Below are 15,041 nucleotides of genomic sequence, written 5' to 3'. Positions count from 1 at the left end.
CCTGTGCCCTCTATCTATGTATACCTGTAAACATATATACACACATTCACATATGTATTCATATGCCCATATACCCTCATATATGGACAAATATATATATTTCTAATCCCTTCAACTACTGAGAAAAGTTTCATAAGTTACAATTATTGTTTTTCCATGTAGGAATGTTAATAGTTCAACTTTAATAAGTTCCTTATGATTTCTTTTCCCTGTTTACCTTCTCATGCTTCTCTTGCTTCTTGTATCTGAATGTCCAATTTTCTATTCAACTCTGGTTTTTTCAGCAAGAATGCTTGAAAGTCCTCTATTCCACTGAATGACCATATTTTCCACTGAAACATGAAACTCAGTTTTGCTGGGTAAGTGATTCTTGGTTTTAATCCCAGCTCCTTTGCCCTCTGGAATATCATATTCCAAGCCCTTCGATCCCTCAGTGTAGAAGCTGCCAGATCCTGGGTTATCCTGATTGTGTTTCCACAATATTCAAATTGTTTCTTCCTGGCTGCTTGTAATATTCTCTCCTTAATCTGGGAATTCTGGAACCTAGCTACAATATTCCTGGGAGTTTTCTTTTGGGGATCTTTTTCAGGAGGTGATCAGTGGATTCTTTCAAACTCTATTTTGCCCTCTGGTTCTAAAACATCAGGGCAGTTTTCTTTGAGAACTTCCTGAAGGATGATTTCTAGGTTTTTACTTTGGTCATGGCTTTCAGGTAGTCCAATAATTTTAAAATTATCTCTCCTGGATCTATTTGCCAGGTCAGTGGTTTTTCCCATGAGACATTTCACATTGCCTTCTATTCTTTCATTTGTTTGGATCTGTTTAACAGCATCTTGATTTCTCATAAAGTCATTAGCTTCCATTTGTTCCAATCTAATTCCAAAACAATGATTCTCCTCATTGAGTTTTTGAGATTCTTTTTCCATCTGGAAAATTTGGCTTTTTAAGGCATTCTTCTCCTCATTGCCTTTTTGGGCCTCCTTTGCCATTTAAGTCAGTCTGTTTTTTAAGGTATTATTTTCCTCAGTCAGGCTGTTGACTCTCATTTCATAATTTTCTTGTATTGTTCTAATTTCTCTTCCCAATTTTTCCTCCACCTCTCTTATCTGCTTCTTAAGGTCCTCTATGGCCTGTAACCAGCTTGTGTTTTCCTTTGAAGCTTTTGTTGCAGGAGTTCTGACTTCACTGTTTTCCTCCTGTTCCATGCTTTGCTCCTTTTTGTCCCCCAAAATAGGAGTGTAATGTTGGAATCTTCTGTCTGCTTTGTTTCCTTAGCCTGCTCATTTTGCCACTCAATTACTTGACTTTTGGGCTTTTTGCCACAGTAGGACTCTGCCACCAGACAGGGGAGCTTTTGTCCCAAATGCTGGGGTTTTCTCAGCTGCTGGAGGTATTAGATGGGTGCCCCCTGTGAGGTCTCCACATGCTCTGGCAAGCTGGACACACACCCTAGGACCTCCACCCTAGACTGCAATCCAGAACCAAGCAGGTTAAAGCAAGAGTGATTACCCCTCAGACTGGTGCTTGGTCCCCTACACTCTGCAGGCCAAGAGCTGAAGCTGCCACGTGGCACTGGCTGGCTGTGCCAGCGTTTCAGCGGCTTTTCACCCTGGCAGTAAAAGCCACCCACTCCTACTTGCTGGTCCCATGTCCAGACTGCACTGACCTTTCACTTTATCCTTTGTTTCTTTGTGTTGATAAATGTGGAAATGACCACAGCTGCTGCTGATCTGGAGTCCCTCTGGCCAGTGGCTGGTCAGGCCCACCCTGGGGCTAAAGCCTCGGTGTGGGGCTGGGCTCGGCTCCCAGAGGGCTGTGCTGGATTCCTGCTGGCCTGCCGGGTTGTCCTCAGTGGGTGGTTAGCTTCTCTGTGTCATTTTGTGGGTTCTGCAGCTCCAAAGTTTGTTTAGAGTCCCCTTTTCACATGGATTGGTGGAGGGTGGAAGCGGGAGCCACAGGAAAGTCGTGCTTCTACTCTGTTATCTTGGCTCTGCCCCCTCACATAGTAAACTCTTAATAAGAGATTATGGCTCCATTAATCCATTGATCCTCAGAACACAATCCACCATCAGGCTCAAATTTATGTCCTTCCCTTCTTGTTGAAATTAGGTTTAGTGCTCATGATATAGATGAGGAAATATAATATTCACCTCCATCACATGGAAAGACGTTGGAGGACGTCAATGCAATCCTCATGGGGACCATATTCATGACAATAGCTGCCTTTGTTCTAGCACCTTACAATTATATCACATGCATTATAAAGAACTTTATGACCAGCCCTTCCCTACCCTCCTTGCCTAGATTCTAGCAGAAGGAGGTCTTTAAGAAAAAAAACAAAAACAAAATTGATATCTTTTCAATTAATGTTATTTACATTATTTTGTCCTTCCCCCTCCCCCCACAGAAAGACATCCCTTATAATGAATTTTAAAGGAAAAATATGTCAATGAAGAATAATTAATCAATGTATCTATAAGGTCTTACCTTCTACCCCCAGAGTCCCTTACCTCTGTAAAGAAGAGAGAGAGGGAAGTTTATTCTATATCTCTTCTCTGGGGCCAAGCTTTGTGATGATATTTTCTCACCATTCAATTCCAAATATTGGATTGTGGTTATCCTTCCTATTTACATTGCTGCAGTCAGTGTGTAGATTGTATTCTTTTTTTGTCTTTATTAATTTGTTTGTTTACTTTTAGTTTACAAGATTCACTTCCACCATCCCTTGAGTTTCAATTTTTCTCCTCTTCTCTCCCCTCTCCCCATGCTGGCATGCAATCAAGTATAGGATCTGCAAATGCTTTCACATTATACATTAGTCAAGTGGTAAAGAAGGATTGTAACAGATGGAATGAACAATGGGAAAGAGGAAACAAACCCAAACAAGAAAAAGAAAGAGGGCAGATAATTTGCTTCAATCTGCATTCAAACTCTGTTTTTTCTAGTTCTTTCTCTGAATGTAGACATCTCCTTCCATCATGAGTCTTTTGGAATTGTCTTATAACCCTGCATTGCTGAGAAGAGTTCTGTCTATCAAAGTTGGTCGTCACACAAACGTTGTGTCTGTAATTGTGTACAAATTTCTCCTAGTTCTGCTCTTCTCACTCTGCATCAGTTTGTATAAGTCTCTCCAGGTAGATATAAGTCCATCTGCTCCACATTTCTTATAGCACAATAATATTCCATTACATTCATATACCACAACATTTTTAGCCATTCCCCAAATGCTGGGCATCCCCTTAATTTTCAATTCTTTGCCACCACAAAAAGAGCCGCAATAAATATTTTTGTACATAGGGATCTTCCTCCCACTTCTATGATCTCTTTGGGATACAATCCTAGAAGAGATATTGCTGGGTCAAAGGGTATGAATTTATTTATAGCCCTTTGGGCATAGTTCCAGATCACTCTCCAGTATGGTTTAATAAGTTCACAACTCCACCAACAATGTTCCAATTTTTCCACATCCTCTCCAGCATTTGTCATTTTCCTGTTTTGTCCTCAGCCAATCTGACTGGTGAGATGTGGTACCTCAGAGTTATTTTGATTTGCATTTCACTAATCAATAGTGATTTAGAGAATTTTTTTTTCATATGCTTATAGATATCTTTAATTTCTTCCTCTGAAAACTATCTGTTTATATTCTTTGTCCATTTATCAATTGGGGAATGTCTTGTATTCTTACAGATTTGACTCAGTTCTCTGTATATTTTAGAAATGAGGGCTTTATTAGAGACACTGGTTATAAAAATTCTTTCCTAGTTTCCTACTTCCCTCTTAATCTTGGTTATATTGGCTTTGTTTGTAGAGAAACTTTTCAATTTAATGTAATCAAGATTATCTATTTTATAATGCTCTTTATTTCTTGTTTGGTCATAAAGTCTTCTCCTCTCTATAAATCTGACAGGTAAACTATTCCTTGCTTTCTCAGATTGCTTAGATTATCAGCTTTTATACCTAGATCATGCACCCATTTATACTTGATTTTGGTATATAGTGTTAGATAATGGTCTATGCCCAGTTTCTGCCATACTTTTGTATCAGCAAGCATCCCAATGTCTACAGGGTGGCTGCCAACACAGGTTTTTAGATCTGCTTTGCTAAAGGAAAGCAACTCAAAATGGGTTAACAAGCTTACTTTAATCAGTCAAATATGTATCATTTACCTAGTTCAGGGGAAAAAGGTCAGTAGCCCGAACTTCAGAGTATACCGAGAGAATTATCAAGACAGAGAAACAGATCAAGTAGACAGGTTTCCAAACTGTCCAACCATTACATCCATACCAAATCAACATCTGGGTTTTACAAAGCCAGGGGGCTCTCAACAATGGCTCGCCAGAGTCTCATCTGATCAAATCACAGAACACTTTTCAAAGTGAGCCCCAAAACAAAGCCTCACATCAGGGATTTATAGCCTGCTCCTGGCCTAGAGAATGTAACAACCTTCTGGACCCCCTGGCCAATCAAAAAGTATCTACTGAAAAACAAGCCTCCCACCCCAGTCTCCAGGTGCACTTTAGCCTAGGGGCAGGGAAGATCTTAAAAATTTACATTCCCATTACAACTATATTCCAGTTTTCTCAGTAGTTTTTGTCAAATAGTGAGTTCTTATCCCAAAACTGGGATCTTGGGGTTTATCAAAGAGTAAATTATTATAGTCATTGACTGCTGAGTCTCATGTATCTAATCTATTCCATTGATCCACTACTCTGTTCCTTAGCCAGTACCAAGCAGTTTTGGTTTTGGTGACTGCTGCTTTATGATACAGATTAAAATCTGGTATGGCTAGACCACCTTCCCTAACATTTCTTTTTATTAAATCCTTTGATATTCTGGACCTTTTCTTGTTCCAAATGAATTTTGTTACTATTTTTTCTAGCTTTATAAAGTAACTTTTTTGGTACATTGATTGGTATAGCACTAAATCTGTAATTTAATTTAGGTAAAATTGTCATTTTTATTATAGTAGCTTGACCCAACCATGAGCAACTGATGTTTTTCCAATTAGTTAGATCTGACTTCATTTGTGTGAGAAGTGTTTTGTACTTGTGTTCATACAGGTCCTGGGTTTGTTTTTGCAGGTAGATGCCCAAATATTTTATAATGTCTACAGTAACTTTAAGTGGGATTTCTCTTTCTATCTTTTGCTGTTGGATTTCATTAGAAATATATAGAAATGCCGAGGATTTATGTGGGTTTATTTTATATCCTGAAACTTTGCCAAATTTATATATTGTCTCAAGTTTTTTACTTGATTCTCTAGGATTCTTTAAGCATATCATCATATCATCTGCAGAGAATGATAGCTTGGTCTCTTCTTTGCCTAATTTGATTCCTTCCATTTCTTTTTCTTCTCTAAATGCATAGATTGTATTCTTGATTTTGCTTACTTCATTCTGCATCAGTTCATGCATCTTCCCATGCTTCTCTCTGTTTGTTGCATTCATCTTTTTTTACAGGACAATAAAATTACATCAAATTTATACACAGCTGGGATGGACATCTGCTTTATTTTCAGTTAGGCTTTTTTTTTAAAGGAATTTTTACTGCGTGGCCAGGATGTCTCTAGGTGGAAATTGGGGAGAGAGACAGATGGGCAATAAGTGCCTTAGAGGAAATACCCAAGAAACTATATTGAGGTCTTCCTCCAGAGCACATGATCTTAGGAAAGGAAGAGAACTCAGTGTATCTTTACTTTAAGCTGGATCTTGACAGGAGTCTCCTCCACAGCATCTCTTACCAATAGACATGTCTTGAAGACAGCCTGTGAGGCAGTCCATTTCCCTTTTGCTGCTGTTCAGTCATTTAGTCATGTCTCACTCTTTGTGATCCCATAGGCTTGTGCATTGTTTTTCTTGGCAAAGGTACTAGAGTGTTTTGCCATTTTCTTTTCCAGTGTGTCCCCATTTTACAGATGAATAGCTGAGGCAAATCGGAGTCAAGTGACTTGTCCAGGATCACAAAATTAGTAAATATCTGAGGGTGGATTTTAACTCAGATCTTCCTTACTCCAAACCCAGTACTCTATCCACTGTACCACATAGTTGCCATAAAATTTTAGGGAGTTCTTATGAGGAGGACCTTTTCTAATGATCTGAAATTTGTTCTCTGCAAATTTTCAACTGCTATTGATCACTGTTGTCTTATTTATGAGTAGAGAGTTACAATAGGCAGAAAGAATATTTGTATATTGGTATAAAGATAAGCAGAAAAGACCAGGATTATTCCTGGTTCTCCAAAATGATAGATTTTGCCTTGGCTGCGGATCAAGACAAATTGAGGGATTATATCTTCTGATTTTGATTATTAATTTTAAAATAAATTTTCCAAAAGCCAGAACAAAACTGAATCTGAGATACTCTATGTGGTCTTTGAATATGAATGAGTTAGAATATAATTCTTGCTATCTAAGACAATTCTGAAGTCACATGGCTTCTCTCAGTCATTCAACCTTCCTATCTCCTGTGGGTGCAGAGAATTCTCTCTTCATGGGTAATGTGACATAAAGCAGTGACCAGATGATAGGTATTATCTATTATGAAAAAAAATGTGTAACTTGACCTGGTCAGCACTGCCCTTATAGGAGCCTCTATTCTTTACAGAAGGCTACGCACGTGAGAAGAACTTCCACCGCACAAGCTCCAGAGCCTTCTCCTAGTTCCTTTTAAGTCTTTCACAGCTTCAGTAGCTAAATGAATTCATCACCCTCAAGCCAACCTTTTAATGAATTTCACTGAACTTACTGAGGCCCAACCACCAATGGATGGCATACAGATTGTTGCTAGTGTCTTATATAATGCCTTTCTAGAGGCTTTGACTGGGTCAGACTTTGTGCTCTATTAGCTGGGTTTCCAAGGACTCAGAATCATCTCCAGGCTCATCCTTCTGATGAGGCATCAGAGGAGATGTTTAGGGAAAACATAATATAATTGTCATTTGAGTGATGGGTAATCTGGTATAATAGTGAGGTGACTTTGAAGTCAGAGAAGCCTGGGTTTTGCTTTGATTCTAACATTTACTGCATCATGTACCATCTCAGTGCCCAAGACAGTGCCCTAAGACTCTAAGACAGGGGAGGACTTGCAGTCATAGAGTTTCTCACCCGAGAGTCCAAAGGTCCTGCCTCCTTCCCCCCAAATGATCATTCTAGTCTGCCTTCCTTCCTTCAAGTGCCTGGAACGCTGAAGTCACCTCAACAAAGGGGGGTTTTAGATGTTAGTGCACGTGTGGACGTGGAGTGGGGTTAGACTTTCCATTTATCTCTGGTCAGTGCCTATAATTTTTCATGGCATAGGAACTTCCTGAAGAAGAAACTTTCTATCAATTCAAATTATCAACAGATCTCCAATGTCTGGTCATAGGCGGTTGCCTGAAACACTGTCCACCATGCCACACTGTCTCTCAGATGAGTTATCTCCTAGGACTAATTAACTCCCTGACATCATAGGGCTCTTTCTGATTCAGTGACTGGTTAAAGTTCCAGGATAATGTGAAGAAAAGACAAGTGTCTTTTTCTTGTGCCATGCTCTGATGCCAGTGAAGAGTCTGCAGGGGGTGGGGTGTTATTCTTCCTCTGCAAAGTCTGACTTCATTAGTGCAGAGGCTCAATGCCCTCAGGGCTTCTGCTGAAATGTGGTCAGTGATCCCCAGGGGAGTGGGGGCTGGGGGAGGCATTAAGCCAAGGTTTGCCTTAGCAAAGAAGTGACAACTTGCCTGTTAAAATGGTACATTAATATTTTATCTCATGCCTCGTCCCCTTACTATTTAATGAGCAGCTCTGCTGTCCTCTGGTCTTTGAATTACTAATGATACCATTAGAGTTATTGGGATGTTGAGTCGTTTAACAGGCGAGTCTCTGCTTGGATACTGGAGGCCTTGCACGGCCTCCTCCACGTCCCCTCCCCCCTCCCCCCATGACATTTCAGCTGTTTTGGGAATGAATCATAACAAAAGGCATCAGGATTCCTTGCACAGGGGCAAGAATCTTGGGAAGGAGATCAGGGGCTTGGCCTTCAATCTCGGGCCTGTCATTCACTGACCTGATAGTCTTAGGCAGGTCACTTTCCTTCTCTGGACCCCTGGTTCCTGACTGGACTAGATGACCTTTATGGTCCATTTTAGTTCTAAATCTCTATTATTCTTATGTGGGGCTAATATAATTCTTCTCTCTGTGCTAGGAGGGACTGCAAAAGACATTCTGTCCAGTCAGAATAGCAGTCCTTCCAACATGTCTTGAAGGTATCCATCCAGCCTCCTTTCAGCCATGGAATCTGGAGACCTGTTTTCAAATCTTCCTTCAGAAATTTACCAGCTGTGTGACCCTGGGCAAGTTATTTCACTTCAGTCTCCTTAACAGTAAAATGAGACCACTGGGCTTGCTGACCTCGACAGTCTCTTCCAGCCTTATAACTGTGATCCTAGGAACTCCAGTGAAGGGGAACTCCTTACCCTTTGGGGCAGCCCATTCACTTTGGGACAAGCCAGGGGGTAAGGAAGATCTTTATCTGCCTAACCAAAATCTGCCTTCCTATAGTATTGTTACTTTCTGTGATCTAACAGTCTTAAAAAGGGGCAGAGCCGTGGATCAGCATCACAGCCCTCAGCTACCTCAGGAGGGCACTCACCAGTGATGAAGATTGGCCTCCCCAAGGTAGCTGTGGGCAAGAGCTCCAGCTGCAAAGCTCCTCAGGGTGGGAGTCGGGCCTAACAGGCCACTGTTTTGTGTTCTTTCTGAGCTGATTGCCCCTCCTTCCTTCTCCTTTGTCCATAGGATCATAGGATCGTGTCCTTGGAGCTGGAAGGACTTTGTTTTTGACCTGGAGATAGCCATGGCCCCTCTGACCTTATCTGGGCACACCACATTGATGATTGTGAGGCTGAAGGGAAAGGACCTATTATCACTGATGGTGATGGTGCTACCATCTGCCCTGGCATGAGAGACGATGTCTTTGGATGACTTGGGGCCCTCCCCCCCCCATTCATATCAGGAGCTGACATCTTGCCTCCGTATAGCACTGGCGTTTGGCTCCAGGGCCAACGAGAGATCTTCTGGACAAATAAAGCAAAGGTTGTTCGTGCCAATCGATCACTTTTAATCCACGAGTGATGACTTGCATTTAAATGCAGCAGCAAAGAATTTGCCAGGGTCTCTGCTGCGTCTCTGGGGCTGCCACTCACCTAGCCCAGACCGAAGACATTGAAATTGAAAGCCAGACTTCGCAGACTTGCCCTTTGGAAATGGGGGCATCCTCTAGAGCTTCAGGGAGAGCAGGCTTTGCTTGTGCACCTACTATTTGCAAGGCTCTGGGGATTCAAGGGCAAAAGCAAACCAAGCCACAACAGTGTATGCCTCCCCAGAACATTATTTTTACGCTCAAATATGAAGACCCTGGAGGTAATGGGAAAAGGAAGAGGCCGGCATGTCCTGGTTGTTCAGTCATTTCTGCCATGTCTGACTTTCCGTGGTCCATTTGTGGCACTGGAGAGCTTTCCCATATTCTTCTGCAGCTCATTTTACAGATGAGGAAATTGAGGCAAACAGGGTGACTTGTGCAGGGTCACACAGCTAGTAAGTGTCTGAGGCCATATTTAAACTCAGGGATGTGAGTCTTCCTGACTCCAGACCTGGCACTCCACTCACTGTGCCACCTAGCCACCCCTATGTACCAGCAGAATAAGGAAGGGCTTCCTGTGTAGGTGAAAGTATCTGAATCAAGCCTGGAAAGGAGCTCAGGGTGAGAGATGAAATGAGAAAGAGTGCACTTCAGGCATCAGGGCAGGGTGCACAAAGTCACCAAAGTGGCAAACTGGGGTCACATTTAGAAAAGAGCCTGGTTTGGGCCAAACGAATGAGTTCAAGCAGTAGGAAGCCACTTAAGTCTGTGCTCTGCCCCTGCAAACAGCCTGGTCACAAGTCCTAGCATCCTATTCAAGAGCTGAAAGGAAACATGGAGGTCATCAGGGTCAAGGGCTTCATATTACAGATGAGGAAACTGAGGCCCAGAGCAACTCCCTGATTTGTCCAGGGTCGTGTAGGCTGTGACGGGAAGAACCCAGCTTTGTGGGTCAGGAAGACCACTTGAAGTGGGTCTCACCCCAGCTTTCCCACTAATACACTGTATGACCTTAGATGTGCCATTTTATCTCCTTTTCAAAGCTGGCTCTACCCGCCTAACAGGGTAGTAAGTAGGGAAGGCCAAATGAAACAGTGTGCACAGACACAGGGATTCTTTGTTTTGCTTTTGTTTGGGGATCACTAGAGCCTGGCAGAGATCACTGCACAGGACAGTCAATTAGTATTAGAGGTGATAGCCGTCACTCAGATACGTATCTGTGCAGAGCAGCTGAAGGTGCTGTAGAGACGGTCTGCCAGTGTAAGCCTAAGAGGCAAGAAGGCAGTCTGAAGTCTGATCCAAGGTGATGCCAAGGACGGCCTGGCCTTCTGTCCTTACCTGACTTACCTAGGAGGACCAGCTTGCATGGGTTCCAGGAATGCAGAGTTGGCTCCGTATGAGAACAACTATCAATGTGATGGACAATGTTAAGGACTGTCTGAATCACTTGAAGAATTCCCCATGTCCATGGCTATGAAGGTTCCCTGTTCCAATGAACACTCTGAGCCAGGGGTGGGGAACCCTTGGGCCACATGCTCCCACCCTATTCTAAGCCATCTAAAGCTGAGAGGCAGGTGTCCACATGGGGAGCGTGCTGTAGCTAATGTCAGGAGATCAGGGGGTGGTTCTCACAATTACTCCCTGGGTGACCTTGGACGAGTCTCCTTGCCCCAGGTGAGTTTTCTCACTGGTCACTTCTCAGGGTCATTAGGGGATTGGGATCTGTGAGCCCTGGAGCCCAGAACCTTGGGAGTTGTGCTGAGGCCAAAGACTTAGGGAGGTATCATGCTCGTGTAAGCGTGCTGGGCACAAGAGTTTTGTTTTTCCCCCAGCAGGGGAATAGGTGAGAGGGAAAGTGATGCAATGTGTGGAGAGCTGGGCCTGGGGTCAGAGAGTCTGGCCTCACACATTTAGCAACCACAAGACCCTGGGCAGAAACTTAGCCACTTCCTGCCTCAGTTTCCTTATCTGTAAAATGGGGGAAATAATAGCGCTCACCTCCCAGGGCTCCTGTAAAGGGCAGACCTGCTCTGTGTAAGTGCTGTGCTGTAGCCTTCACTCATTCTTATTATTAACTGAAAAGATAATGTAGACACAGAGAGGAGGCTTTAGAGGCCAGCGAGTCAGGAAACCTATGACTTCAGAGGGGAAGTGACTTGTTCAAGGTCACACTTAAACTGAGAGGAAGAAATAGCATTTGGATCGGTCTTTATACTCCACAGCCATCCTTCATGTCCACTAGAGTCAGAGTAAGACAATTGAAAGAACCCCCTTTCTGGAGTCAGAGAGCTTGAGTTCAAATCCTGGCCGTGTTATTTACTCTGTTTGTGATCTTGGGCTGAGGAGCTTCAGCTCCCCGGGCCTCTGTTTTATCATCTGTATGATGAGGGGCTTCAGGGAGGCCTGGTCAGCCCTGCTGTGGTTAGGAACGATGGTTGTGCGTCCTCATGGCCTGGTGATTCCATCACCCGAGTTGGAGCTGACATCGTCTGTCTGTGAATGCCTCTGAGGTCATTGGAACCACCTCTGCATTCCCGGAATAAATCCAGGTGGGTAAGGATGGAAGGCAAGGCCATCACCTGTGATCAGACTTCAGCCTTGCCTTCTTGCCTCTCAGGCTCACAGACTCACAGTCTACAGAGCTCCTCAGCTGACTGGCCTTGAAGGACAGAGACAAAGTGTCCCCGTGCTCACAGCGTCAGGGCTCCTTCCTCTGCATAAGGCTTGGGCTCAACTTCAGGTTGCCAGGCTTCCCTAAGGGCCCCTCCACTCCATTTATCCTGATCCCCCCACCCCATGCTTCAGTGCATCATCTCTAGAGCTGCTTTGGCCAGAATTTTCATGTCATGTCTCCCTGGAGTGAAGCCTCTCCTTGCTGAGTCAGGCTGGTGGACACGAAGGCCAGACAGCCCGGGCTCCCACCACCCTGGGGGCTTCTGTTCAGCCGGCACACCTTTGAGGGGCCCAGCTTACCTCCTCCCACCGTGCAGTAGTTGAGGAGGCAGCTGGGGAGGTCTCCTGTACCCGCTTTCTCAGACTGCCTGCCACTTGGCAGAGTTCAGCTGAAGCAAAGACAGAAACAATCCCAGGAAGGCTGGGGCGGGCTGGGGGGCAAGGGGGAGGAGCGGCTGCTGCTTTTCTTTCGCCCTGTAATTTCCAAGGCTGCAGACTCTAAGGTGTTTATTTTTAACTTTCAAATTGTGACTGGTGGTTCTGCTCTGCTGTGAATCACTTAATCTCTCTAAAAAGCTCCCCTGTTTTATGTTTCTCCGGGGCCTCTAGTTCCAACACTAAATTCAAAATCATTTGACTCTCCAGTAAAATGGGACTGACTGATCGGTTGACAGCCCGCTCGCAGAGCTCGGCTTCCTTCCACACCTCATGGAGCCGAGAGAGACATTTCATTGCTGGAGAGGAGGGAATAAAAGGACATGGGAGGAAGGGGGCAGGAGAGGCAGCAGGTCACACTGCCACCCTGGGCAGGGATGGGCTTAGGAGGCCTTCTGTCCTTGGCCTGCATGGGAAAGCTTCCAGGACTGGTACTCTGAGATCAAACCAATGCAACAGATGAGAAGACCAGAAAGGGGAGCCTCTTTGCTGGGGCCTGGCAGGGACACACACACACACACACACATGCACACTCATGCACACACATACACACACAACTTAGGTTCACATCTCTCCACTCTGCCGGGCTTTACTGTGTAGACTGTTTCAGATCCTCCCTTCCACCCATCTAGGAAGTCTAAGGGTGATTCCCTTTGATGGATCAGCTTTGAAGGTCAAGCTCTGTCAAGCCTTCCTGACCTGTCTGTCTCCCCACTTTGTTTGAGTCAAAGTCATCCATTATATGGTTCCCCTTGTCAACCAATCTATCTCCCACCTCCATCCCTTTGCGGTTGCTGCATTATCCTTAAACTGTGCCCCTGCGCCTTCACCTCAGTGAAGTTTTCAAGTTGCACTTCTTCCATAAGGTCTTTACTTATTCTCCTCATTGTTACCTGGCACAGGTTTGTCTTTTTTCCTGTTCCCTCCTTTCTTCTTCCATATTCTCTATGTTTTCATCCAGTAACTTGTGCTCCTTTGAAATCCACTCAGCCAACATTTCCACCAGATTCAAGGCAATGGTGGCTGTTGGATTATCTCTGTAACCCTCCCTCCCAGGCCATTGGCCCTCCTTCTCAAGGAGCGTAGCCCCGGCTTCCCCATCTTCCTCTCTTCCTGACTGGCCTGTGTGCCAGAGAACTTCAATAAGCCCCAGCCACACCCTCAAACTGCCTCTCATCACAATTCCTCAGGCCCTTTCAATGGATGATGTGTCGGTTCAGTCTCACACAGAGATGGCCCAATTACCCACAAGTGGTCTCTCTTCTAGCTCCCCATTCTGACCGCCACCTTTGTGACCTTAGCTTGGCTCCACCTGCTCTATGAGCCTGTCCTTCTTCCTCTCTGAGCCCTCCAGCCCCACTACCCCTCAGGGTCTCCTTCACGCATTCTCCCTGCTCTCACTTCTCTTGCCTCCTTTTCCAGTCTTAGCCCGATAGTCATTTGGACGCTACATTGCCCTCTACTCTCCCTACCTATCCAGGTGGATAATGGGCAACAGGCAGATGGACCAAGAATGCTCAGTCACAATGCGTGGGGTCCCCATCAATCCTGAGCCTGCAAAGTGACACAACTGGGCCAGCAAAATGAACAGGCAGGAGGACTGGCCTAATGGACACATGGCCACCAGAAGATTTGAGGGGGGCAGGCAAGATCTCAGAAGAATCAGACTTGATTCAGGGCCTGTGAATGCAGACTTATGGAATTTAGTTAGAACCACACCAAACAAGTGTTTCCCCACCCTCGTGACTGCTGCTCAGATGTTTAGAGAGTCACCACATTACTCCTACATCTTCTCCTCTCCAGGCTAGCCTGCCCTGGATTCTCCAAAGCTTCTTATCTAATGGGAGCCTGATAACCTTTATCACCCTCCTTGCCCCTGCGTCACCTCTGGCAGTGATCTGACCAGGTGGAGGAGAGAAGAGCTGTGTCTTCTGGATTCCTGGAAGCTGGGTCTCCATTCCTTGATGTAGCCTCAGACTGCTTTCACTATTGGCTTCCATGACTTTGTTTACTCATTTGGGGCTTACAGTCCAGTCCATTAAAACTCCCAGATCTTTTGTCCACAGAAAATGCCGTTAGCCATACTACCCCCATTTCTGGTGTCATATAGTAGATTTTTTAAACCCACAGCCTGCAGGCATTATGTCATTCCTGCTTTCAGAAGGAGCAAAGGTGATTTCTGGTATCTCCTAGCTTAAATGACCAAATTCACAATCCAAGGGGCAGTCTACCACATGGAGAATAGCCCTTCGAGTTAAGACAATCAGGGTTCAATTCCCACCTTTAACAAATACTGGCTGTGGGACTCTGGGGAGGTCACTTAAACCCTTAGGATACCAGGAAACTCTCTAAGATCCTAGTGGCAAAATAGGTGCTGCTTCTGCATTGATAGAGGAAATTCCCTGCCCCAGTAAAATCACAGACCCATGAAAAATGTTTATTTCTCCTGAGCTTTCCATTTTTCCTAAGCACTTTTCTGAAAATGATCATATCGGCAGTAGGTAGGCTGAATATTTCTATCCCTTCTTTCTACAGAAGATACTGTGTCTCATAGAAGGGTTAGAACTTTGCCTTAGTCAGACAGCTAGGAAGTGAGTATCATAGGCAGAATTGCACTCTGGGCCTCTGGAATCCCAAACCAGAGCCTTTCTCCTGAAATAAATAGCCTACCTTTGCTTGCTCTGAAGGATACAAGGATGAGGCAAAATTTAGACAAGATGCAATCCCTACCCTCAAGGAGTTCATGGACCTGGTGTGTGTGAGAGAGTGCGTATGTGTGTGAGTGTGTGTGAGAGGGTGTATGTGTGTGAGTGTGTGAGA

Source organism: Petaurus breviceps, unplaced genomic scaffold (genome assembly GCF_028583685.1).
Source record: "Petaurus breviceps papuanus isolate PSGF00001 unplaced genomic scaffold, PetGlider_PUasm1.0 391, whole genome shotgun sequence".
NCBI lineage: Eukaryota > Metazoa > Chordata > Mammalia > Diprotodontia > Petauridae > Petaurus > Petaurus breviceps.
The sequence above is the reverse complement of the archived record's forward strand: the minus strand, read 5'-3'. Positions refer to the sequence as shown.